The sequence below is a fragment of the Petaurus breviceps genome, unplaced genomic scaffold (assembly GCF_028583685.1).
Source record: "Petaurus breviceps papuanus isolate PSGF00001 unplaced genomic scaffold, PetGlider_PUasm1.0 178, whole genome shotgun sequence".
Taxonomy (NCBI): Eukaryota; Metazoa; Chordata; class Mammalia; order Diprotodontia; family Petauridae; genus Petaurus; species Petaurus breviceps.
In genome coordinates, this window is record NW_027185777.1 from 14,155,878 (window position 1) to 14,167,749 (window position 11,872).

The 11,872-nt window shown below is 38.9% G+C and overlaps 1 pseudogene; it reads right to left on the bottom strand.

The window, feature by feature from the left end:
• Positions 1-2,453: 2,453 nt before the first annotated feature.
• On the bottom strand, positions 2,454-2,977 carry LOC138159768 (ribonuclease P protein subunit p21 pseudogene; annotated as a pseudogene).
• Positions 2,978-11,872: the final 8,895 nt, after the last annotated feature.

An 11,872-nucleotide genomic window follows, 5' to 3' on the forward strand; every position in this document is an offset into this window, starting at 1 on the left:
GGCAAATACACTCATAAAACTTGCTTGCTTCCTCACTAGTTCATTATAAAGCAGGCATAAAATCAAACCAAAATTGGGGAAAAGATGCCTTGGAGAGGCAATAATATCTTAGATACATGAACTGCTTTTATCTTTTCAAAACACTTTCAGTCTACCATCTCATTTAAATCAATAAATACCGCACTATGCTGGGTTATGCTTATCTTGTGTAAACAGTCTCTCAGCAGATTTAACAAATCCATAATCAGAAACTTAACTACGTCTGGCTCAACCTCCTTCCCAATGGTAGAATTCCTACCTAGTACCCCTTAGAGATGGTCAGACAATCTCTGAATGTTTAGGCAATTAATGCTCACTCTTCTTAGGTAAATCATCTCATTGTTGGAAATCTGTAGTGAATAGTTCTATTTTATATTCAGATATTTAAAGATACATCTCTCATTCCTCTACCACCAAATTTTTCTCTCCTCCAAGCTAAATATCTTCAGTTCCTTCAACTATTATGACATGGTTTCCAAATTTCTCACTCTCCTAGTAGCCTCCCTTAAGGACACTAGTTTATTGTTTCTTTTGATATATAGTGTCCAGAACTGAATACAAGGCTTCAGGTATGGTGGAGAGCACAATCAGACAAATCTTCCTTGATTGACCACAACAATTCTCCTAATGCTTTCTAAAATTAAATTAACATTTTAAGCAAATGCTCACACTATGGGATCCCATTGAGTTTCCAAATCACCGAAAAATCCAAATGAACAAACCTAGGTTTGTTTTTTTTTTCCATATAAACTACTTTCAAGCCAGACCTCCCTAATTCTATAATTATGTAGCTGAATATTTATAAACTAACTGTAGACTTTATATTTATCCACAATGAATTTTGTCTTAATTCATAGCTATACATAGGACAGAGATGACAATCACAAAAGACAAAGAATGTCAAATATAAAATACAAAAGCTTTTGCACAAATAAATTAATGACTGCCAGAATATTAAGTAAAAATATGAATTGTCAAAAGTCTTTGAATCTGAAAAGTCTGACAATAAAAACCTACAGGAAATTGAAACAAATCTAGAAGATAAACAGCTGCTTCCCAAAAGAAAAAGTAGTCAAAAACTGAGCAATTTTCAAAAAAAGACATAGAAACTGTCAATAACTTTTTGGAAATGTATTCAAAATCACTAAGAATAAGATCACTACAGTGGAAGCATCTCTTATGTATCTCACATTCATCAACTTGGCAAAGATGGTAAAAGATGGAAAAAAGTCAATGTTGGAAGGCCTGTGGGAAGATAGGTACTATAGTTTACTATGGGCAGAGCTATAAATTGATTCAGCTATTCTGGAAAACAATTTGGAATAACTATTTTTTCCCCTTTAATCCAGCAATTTCACTACTGAATTTATATGGCAGGGAGGACAATGACAGATTAAATTAAATTAGATTGGATAAAGCTCTTCTTAAATCCTTACAACATGCTAGACACTGAGCTAATCTCTGGGAATACAAATAAAAGAAAAAATAAAACCTACCTTCAAGGAGTTTACATTCTAGTGGGAAAAGATGACATATAGTATGAAACTGAAAAGTCAAAGAGGGTGAGTGGAAATGAAGGTTCAGAAAGTCAGGAACTGAGGGGTGTGGTTAATGTTGAGTGAGACAAGGAGATACTTCTTGAGAGGATACTTCCTCAAATGAAGGTTCCAAGGAAGCACTCACCCATCAGAGGAAGAGGCTGCATGGATGGAGGCTCTCTAGTGTGAAAAGGTCACTGGGACAGAGATGCAAAAGTAGTTTGGAGAATTAAGATAAAGAAGGGTCCAATATTAACCAAAATATCTATAGCAGTATAATTTTTAATAGAAAAAAATTTATTGAATAGAAAACAATTTATGAACCCAATGATTGGGGATTAGCTGAACAAATCATGGCATATGATTGTTGCAAGAGCTGTCCTTCACATGTAGCATGGGAAGTCATAGTGTGACTCTAAGAGAGGCAGAATAGACATCTCTAATCTCTTCTCCCCCACTCTTCTCCAAGAGAGGTTATGGTTCCTGCCAGGAGAGAAAGCAGAAGGTAGAATGAGGTACTGACCTAGAATTATAGCTATCTCCTCCCTTGAATAATATTAGTCTAAGGGATGAGATTTTAAGATTTAAGCTAACTTCTGTTCACTGTTGTATTTATAAGGAAAACAGAAGGATTTCAAGCTGAATATCCAAAGCTTGACCCCCTTCCCACCAAATATCAGTTCTTCAGTGAATACAAGACATCCATTTTCCAAGTTAAATAGCAAAAAAAGGGGGGGCTGGAATCAAAGAAAGTAAACATAGAGGAGAATATATATCAGATAAAATAAAGGAAAGGAACTCTCCCATTGAAAGTGAGGCAACTCAGCTCAACCAAGAGAGAGGGTCCTGGATTTTTTTATTTTAATACTTTATTGAATATTTTATCTGAATGACACCCCATATTTCCTAGTCCTTTGTAGAAGATACCCTCACAGTCATTGTATTTTGAGGTCCTGATGGTGCAATTTTTCCCCAGATGGCTGGGCGGAGACTGGATGGCTTGTGTTTGCTACAGACCTAGTCAACTTGGGGTCTGCCTGGTTCCCCATCTGGGCCTCAGGCTGGTCCCCCCAGAGCTGGTGCCTGGGGTCATTGAGAAATCTGCGGCTTCGATGGCATGTTAGACAAGTCTGTCCTGTCCAGAGCTGGCCTAGGCGACCCCTCTGCCGCTGGGTGCAAGTCAGACCGGGGATGAGGAGGGAGGAGCAGCTGCGACAGAGGGTCCTCTTGACCGAGGGGTCCTGTCGCAGGACGAGCCGCTTTCCAATGGTTTTTTCCGTGTGGCGGTAAAACCTCGCCAGCTCCTGGTTCTCAGGGTTCTGGGCTAAGACGCAGTGGTCAGCCTGGTATAGGAAGGTGAGTCTCTGAAAAGCCTCCTTGTCTTTCACCTGCCTGGCCATCTCCTGAGGGTCCTGGATTTTACCCAAGGGAGAGTTATCAGAAGGTGCTCATGGAGGAAGCCAGGGATAGGAACATGATGGAAACTGCCAGCTCCTCTCCTACCTTCTCATAGTCTTTCTTTTCAGCAGTCTGAGGCAGAATTGGCCTTATCCATCTTCTCTGTCCAGGCTAGCAGCCCAAAGAGACTGAAAAGACCAAAAAAGACCTGAAGAGCCTTAAGCTCTCCCACTCTCTCCATCTCCATCTATCCCTAATGTAAGCACAGGGCATTTATCTCCACTGAGAAGTCTCATACCATTGTTTTTGGGGACTTGGGTTACATGAATGTACATTATTAAATCACAAGAAACAATAAATGAAGAATTCAGAGAAGCAAAGGGAAACTTGTATAAACTGATGCAACATAAAAAAGTCCAGACCTAAATAATGATATATCTGTCTATAACAATGCTAAACAACAACAAAAAATACTTAAAGACAACAAAACTTGAGTCAAATATAATGGCAAATCTTCTTGAAAATAATCTTGGAATGAGTAGAGGAAAGTTGCCATATGGTTTTGGATCAGAGATCTCACAAGTGGACATATACTTCAAAGAGGTAAAAGACAGAAAAAAAGGTGCCATAGTAGAATTACTGGATCAAAGGGTATGAACAGTTTAGTAATATACCCAAGTAGTCATAGAAGTACTTTTCGAAGTAGGAAAAATATTGGAAACATGGCGGGCTCTTTTGATTAAGGAATGTCCTATAAATTGTGATACAAAAATACAAAGGTGTTTTAGGCCAGGGATGACTTAATAATCTGCTGATTCAGGCTCAGATTTGGATCAAAATGAGACACTCATAGACTACCTAACATTTAACAAAAATTAGTTTATGTAACAGTAACACAGAAAGGCTATTCAGCAAGAATATAGCACCAATTCAATTGGGCACAGCTTCTCTTCTCATTTGCCGTTGTCATGTGCCTGATCAGAAATATGTGACTCATGTGCAGGTCTTTTTGTACTTAGGCAACCAGAGAGCTATGTTAATGGGGTGCTTGTTAGTGCCTTAGACCAAAGAAGCCTTAAAGATCATTTCGTTACTTTTTAGGGGAATAATTAGCCTAGTCTATGATTCTGGGACTTTGGGAGGTGTTGCTCTGCCCACAAATTATTATTTACCACAAGAAATGGTAAAAGATGTGAAATGGTCAAGTGGTTGGAAACCTTGGAGTCAGAAAGATTTCGTTTCAAGACCTAACTTAGAAGCATATTGGCTGCTTGGTCCTGGCCAAGACATTGGACCCACCAGTGCTCCAGCCAGCTGTATAAGATTGAAAGTTGTAGAATAGTTGCTTATCTGCTCTGGTAGAGGGAGGTTTCTTAACAAGAATTTCCTAAACCACAGATCCTAAATCTGTGTCTCCCTACCCACCATCATAAGAAAGGATATGACAAATATGAGAAATCCTTTAAATGCAGGAAACAATCCAGAGCAAAGAAAGTTGAGGTGTGGAATTACTACAATGCTACATTTAAAATGATACCAAGAGGCACTAGAACATATTAAATGCAACAATCTCAGTTCTACAGAACAAAGGATTAAACCCACTTCCTCTTGGGGGAGAAATAATGGATTATAAAATACAAAGTTCCACACAATGTTAGACAAGCTCCTGTTTTGTTTGACTTTGCTAAACTTTTCCTTTGTCATTAGGTAGGGTCTGAAGGGAAAGTAACTTACAAAACAAAATAAATCAACAAAATATTAAAAAAAATGAAATGGACAATGTTGGTTCTAAATTACTAAAATTGAAGCATCCTTCCTTCCTATTAAAAATAGTTAATTACAAAAACTGAAATGCACATGTACTATTAGTCTTAATAGCTGACTGAATTAGATGGCTTTACTTAACACTGTTTTACAGAAAGTTATTCTCTGTGTGTTTGTGAAGGTGTTATTTATGAGGAAGTGTCTACTATGTTAAAATAAAATATATAAATTAAAAATATTTTAAATTGTCTCCTTGGTTTGGGCCCATTTGTATTGCCTATCAACATCTTTTTGAAACCTAATTTGGTCATCCAGTGTGTTAGTTATACCTTCAAGCTTGTATGTAACCTACCTACTGTACCAAACCTTAAATTCCTGCAAATTATTAGATTCCTTCTAGGTAGGGTATTTTGGTAATAAATATATCTAAATCTAGTCCCCACTTCAGATAACTGAGAATCTCAAAAACCATTGTACCATGCTTGTAGACCACACCATACTAAGAGTACATATACATTTTAAACATTAAATTTTAATATGCATTAAAACAATAAGCAAAGGAATCTTGAGTGCCTCATTCCATCCTACATCTCCCTATGCAGTGGGAGAACACTGACTCTCATACTGAACTTTTTCTTTAGACAATCCTTCACTTACTTTGGCACCAGAGAGATTCTAGAGTTGAATTTCTCTGGATACCCCCTTGAATGAAAGTATACAATACTTTCTTCCTGTGCTACTCTTACTCTTATTCTAACTTCTGCACAAGAGGAATGGTTTGTCAGAATGTTTAGGGGCTAAACCTCAGCTCTCAACCTATAGTACTCTACCAGTTTTTTTTTTTCATTTTCAAGTGCTTTATTAACTTCTGATTTACTTCATTCATTTCCACCAAATTTTGAGTTACAAAATTTCTCCCCATTTTTCCCCTATCCACCTCCCCAAAATAGCAGTCCCACAGGATATCCCCTCCTCCAGTCTGCTCTCTCCCATACCCCTTTCGACTTTTCTAGTAGGGCATGGTGGATCTCTATGCCCCAGTGCCTGTATATCTTATTTCCCAATTACATGTAAAATAGTATTAATAATAGTATGTATATATATATACTATTATATATTTAAATATATAATGTATAATAAATATATATTTGTATTATATTTAAATATATATTTAAACATTTGATTTTAAAACTTTGAATTAAAGATTCATTCCCTTCCTCCCTTGTCACCCACCCTTACTGGGAAGATAAGCAGTTCAGTACAAGTTGTACATGTGTAGCTCATGCAAAACAATAACATAGTAGATATATTGTAAAAGACTGACATATTTTACTCCTTTCTATCCCACCTCCCACTTGTTCTATTCTCTACTTTGATCCTATCCCTTTTCAAAAGTGGATGCTTACAACTCCCCCCCCCCCCCGCAGCCTGCCCTCCCTGCCATCATCCCCCCTCTCATCCCCTTTCCCCTTACTCTCCTGTAGGGTGAGATTCTCTATTTGGTGTGTATTTCATTCCCTCCCCAAGCCAAATTCAATGGAAATAAGGTTGACCCATTCCCTTTTGCCTTCCTATTCTTCCCCTCCATTGTAATCATTTTCCCTTTCCTCTTCTATATGAGATAGTTTACCCCATTCTGTCTCTCCCCATCCCCCCTCATTATATTCCTCTCTCCTCTGTTAATTTCACCTTTTAAGTATCATCCCTTCCTGTTAAATTGGTCCTCTGCCCTCTATCTATGTATACCTGTAAACATATATACACACATTTACATATGTATTCACATGCCCATATACCCTCATATATAAACATATATATATGTATATATATATTTATGTTCCCTTCAACTATTTTCATACTGAGAAAAGTTTCATCAGTTACAATTATTGTTTTTCCATGTAAGAATGTTAATAGTTCAGCTTTGATAAGTTCCTTATGATTTCTTTTCCCTGTTTACCTTCTGATACTTCTCTTGCTTCTTGTATCTGAATGTCAAATTTTCTATTCAACTCTGGTTTTTTCATCAAGAATGCTTGAAAGTCCTCTTTTCCACTGAATGGCAATATTTTCCCCTGAAACATGATACTCAGTTTTGTTGGGTAGGTGATTCTTGGTTTTAATCCCAGCTCCCTTGACCTCCGGAATATCATATTCCAAGCCCTTCGATCCCTCAGTGTAGAAGCTGCCAGATCCTGGGTTATCCTGATTCTGTTTCCACAATATTCAAATTGTTTCTTCCTGGCTGCTTGTAATACTCTCTCCTTAATCTGGGAATTCTGGAACCTGGCTATAATATTCCCAGGAGCTTTCTTTTTGGGATCTTTTTCAGGAGGTGATCGGTGGATTCTTTCAACCTCCATTTCACCCTCTGGTTCTAAAACATCAGGGCAGTTTTCTTTGAGAACTTCCTGGAGGATGATTTCTAGGTTCTTACTTTCATCATGGCTTTCAGGTAGTCCAATAATTTTTAAATTATCTCTCCTGGATCTATTTTCCAGGTCAGTAGTTTTTCTCATGAGATATTTCACATTGCCTTCTATTCTTTCATTTGTTTGGATCTGTTTAACAGCATCTTGATTTCTCATCAAGTCATTAGCTTCCATTTGCTCCAATCTAATTCTGAAGCAATGATTCTCCTCATTGAGCTTTTGAGATTCTTTTTTCCATCTGGCAAATTTGGCTTTTTAAGGCATTCTTCTCCTCACTGCCTTTTTGAGCCTCTTTTGCCATTTGAGTTAGTATGTTTTTTAAAGTGTGATTTTCCTCAGTCAGGCTGTTGACTCTCATTTCATAATTTTCTTGCATCGTTCTCATTTCTCTTCCCAATTTTTCCTCCACTTCTCTTATCTGCTTCTTAAGGTCCTCTATGGCCTGTAGCCAGCTCATATTTTCCTTTGAAGCCTTTGGTGCTGGAGTTCTGACTTCACTGTCTTCTTCCTGCTCCATGCTTAGCTCCTTTTTGTCCCCCAAATAGGAGTCTAATGTTGGAATATTCTGTCTGATTTGTTTCCTTTGCCTGGTCATGTTGCCCCTCAGTCACTTTACCCCTGGGCTTTTTGCCACAGTAGGGCTCTGCCCCCAGACAGGGGAGCTTTCGTCCCAAATGCTGAGGTTTTTTCAGATGCTGGAGGTATTAGATGGGTGCCCTCTCTGAGGCCTCCACACACTCTGGCAAGCTGGACACACACCCCAGGATCTCCACCCTAGACTGCAATCCAGATCCAAGCAGGTTAAAGCAAGAACAACACCCCTCAGACAGATCACTTGGTCCCCCTACACTCTGCAGGCCAGGAGCTGAAGCCACCATGTGGCGCTGGCTGGCTGTGCTGGAGTCTCAGCAGCTTCTCACTCCAGGGGCAAAAGCTTATGCAGTCCCACTTACTGGGTCCCAAAGTCCAGACTGCACTGACCTCTCACTTTGTCCTTCACATCTATGTGTTGATAAATCTGGAAATGGCCATAGCTGCTGCTGATCTGGAGTCCCTCTGGCCTGGGGCTGGTCAGGCCTGGCCCTTGATTTGGGGCTGGGCTTGGCTCCCAGAGCACTGTGCTGTCTGCCTGCTGCCAGAGGTTAGCTTGTCTGTGTCATTTTGTGGGTTCTGCAGCTCCAAGGTTTGTGCAGAGTTCCCTTTTTACATTGATTGAGGAAGGTGAAAATCTGAGCCGCTCAGAGGTCATGCTTCTACTCAGCCATCTTGACTCTGCCCCCTCTACCAGTTTTTTGATGAGGCTAGAGTTGGTTCTAGTCAATGCTGAAACTCTAGAGATGGTTACCAAGACTGAATGATTGTCAGGAAACTTCCTTAGGGAACTCTAGACTCACTATTCTATAACTCAAATGTAGGTAGTTCTCATTTGACCCACAGAGGCTCAGCTTCAATACACTATAGCCTACCTGAATACAATGAATAATGGTCACTTGGTGTTTACTGTCTAGTACAGCAAGACACTCTATATCTCCATCTCTCACTGTCACTGCTATACTGATACATTTGGTCCTTTGAGTACAAATAGAAAGAACCCAGAGAAGAATTACTGTGATTAAATTTCTTCTTTCTTCAACCACCTCTCCATTCCCCAACGACAATCCAGTGGGATTTAGTTACTGGCAAATTAGTTTCAAATGCCTCTCTTGAATGCATTCATTTGAATATTTAGTCTAAGGTACAGCAAAATTCAGCATGGTCTCTTTGGCTACATGTTTCCAGTGCTGTTCCCAAATCAGGCTACCTTGCTGGTTCTGATCCCAAATCCTTTTGCCTTTCAGAAAGCAGGGTCTCTGCATACTGGTCCATCTCTCAGTGCGCTTGGTCCAACTTTCTGTGGTGGAATTTGGTCAATCTGTCAGCCTCTAATTTGGTCTCTATAGACCATACTTGAGGAGATGCCTTGGGCATGAAGGGCTAACTTTTGCCATCTTCTCTCACTCTCTGAAAAATGGAATCTGCAAATTAGAAGACAATAAGGCTGACTTCTATTTCTGGCAAAATTTTAGAATAGATTATTAAAAGAATTAGTGAACATCTAGGAAATAAAGTGGTGATCACAAAGAGCTAATGTGATTTCATTAAGAAGTTTTGCCGTGCTAACTTTATCTCCCATTCTGATAGACTACTGGACTGGTACCTCAGGGAAATGAAGATAGAGCTTATCTAGGTTTCAAGAAAGCATGTGACAAAATGTCTCAAATTATTCTTGTGGAAAAGATGTTGAGATATGGGCTAGAGGATAGTTAGAATTTGTAGATGAATTCAGAACTAGATTAGTGTCCAGACTTAAAGTAATAATAATAGCACTTATTTATGTGGTGTTATAAGCTTTGTAAGATATTTTACAAGCATCCCATCTGGTATTCACAATGGTCTTCTGAGGCAGATGTAATTCTTATTCCCATTTTGTAAAGGAGGATATCACCAGATTTGAACCCAGATCTTACTGACTCCATGTCAAGGACACTATCTACTAAGCCATGTGAATAGTTGAATTTACAAGGAAGTATCCAGTCAAATGTTGCAGGGATCTGTGTTTGGCTCTTTGCTGTTTAATTTTTTAATCAAACATTTAGATAAAGATATAGATGGTATGCTTATCAAATCTGCAGCTAATACAAAGCCAATCCATGCTGGACAGTAGACTCAGAATCCGAAAAGCTATTACAGACTAGAAGATTAGGTTCCATCTAATTGAATAAGGAAAAATGTAAACTCAATGAAACAGCTTGGATTCAAAAAAGTCAACTTCACAGCAAAAGTTGGAGAGGCATGGATAAACAGCAGTTTAGTTGTAAAAGATCCAGCTGTGTTGGTAGGCTGCAAATTCAATCTGAATTTACAGTGTGATGTATGCAGTCTTCAGATGCATTCAGAAAGGCATGATTACCAGGATTAAGCAGTGGATAGTTCCACCTATTCTGACCTGGTCAGACTGCACTTTAACTATGGTGCACTATTTAGAGTGCCACATTTTAGGAAGGACATTGAAAATAGTATCCAGAAGGCAGGAAGTGAGATGAAGGTCCTCAAAAACATGCCATAAACTCTCAAATTGGAAGGTGGTGGAATAAGGCAATAAATTACCTGGATCTCTCAAATTCTGCCACAAATAATTTAAAATAATGCTTCAAAGTGAACTGTAGGGCAGCAGAAATAATTAAAAGTCAGAGTAAAGTAGTTGTCCAGCTTAAGACAACTTGGGAGAATGTTAGGAAAGACCTGACCTCCTGGAGTGATGGTCTAGCCTGATTGAAGTGCAGATACCTTGGGGTAGATATCACCAAATCTACAAACAACAACCTTCAGGAATGTTCACCCTATAGACAATGTACAAGTCAGATGGCTGATTGAGGGAAGATTTCAGGGCCCTCACTGGTGCTGGACATTGGACCCAGGTGTACTGACCAGGAATAGTCTTAGGCTGTGGCTGTGTGGTTGTGGGCAAGGAGAGTAAGTTCAGAAACAGAAGGGTGGGGACCCTGCTGACTGTGGGCACTCACAGAAGAGCTGAGTCTCTGGTTTTGGTTCCAGGGCAGAGGAATGAGCTGAAGCTTGCACCAGCTGGAGGAAGCACAGAGAATAAGAGAATTTGTGGTGACAGATTGCTGGGGGCACTGATCATGGATAGAGAGGAGTCTGAGGTCAGGCCCATAGATAGATCTCAGAAAACAATATCACAAAAAGCTGGAAGCTTGAGACATTATCCTTCACATCTGGAGAATAGAGCCTGATTCTAACATAAAATTAATCATCCAGAAATAACCCACTAAAAATGAGTAAGCAAAAGATAAAGAAACTGACTTTAGATAGCTACTATGGTGATAGAGAAGATCTGGACTCAAACCCAGAAGACAATAAAACTCAAACAGCCACATTCACTTCAAAGAAAAATGTAAAATGGTTACAAGCCCAAAAAGGTTCTTAGAAGAGCTTAAAAAGAATTTAAAAAATCAAATAGAGAGGTTGAGAAAAAGTTAGAGAAAAAGTAAGAATAAGACAAAAATTTTTTTAAAGCGTATGAAAAGAAAGTCAACAAATTGAAAAAAGAGATCCAAAAATTTATGGAAGAAAATAATTTTTAAAAATTAGAATTGTACCAGGGCGGCCAGGTAGCACAGCAAGTAAGAGCACTGGCTCCAGTGCCAGACTGACCTGGAGATCGAATCCCAGGCTCAGACACTTAGCACCCACCCAGAAACACCTGGCCGTGTAACCTTGAGCAAGTTAACTTAACCCCGATTGCTTTAAAAAAAAAATTAGAATTGGACAAGGGGAAGCCAATGACTTCACAAGACACCAAGAAATTATAAGATATCAAAAGAATGGAAAAATAGAACAGAATGTGAAACATCTTATCAGAAAAATAATCTGGAAAACAGATTAAAGAAAAACAACATAGGAATTGCTGGACCAACTGAAAATTATGATTAAAAGGAATCTAGACACAATGCTATAAGAAATTAAGAAAATTTGCCAGGGCAGCCAGGTGGCTCAGAGAGTAAGAGCACCAGCCCCAGTGTTGGGATGACTTGGGGATCAAATCTGGGCTCAGACACTTAGCACCACACCCAGAAATAGCTGGCCATGTAACCTTGAGCAAGTTACTTAACCCCAATTGCTTTAAAAAAAAAAAAAAGAAAA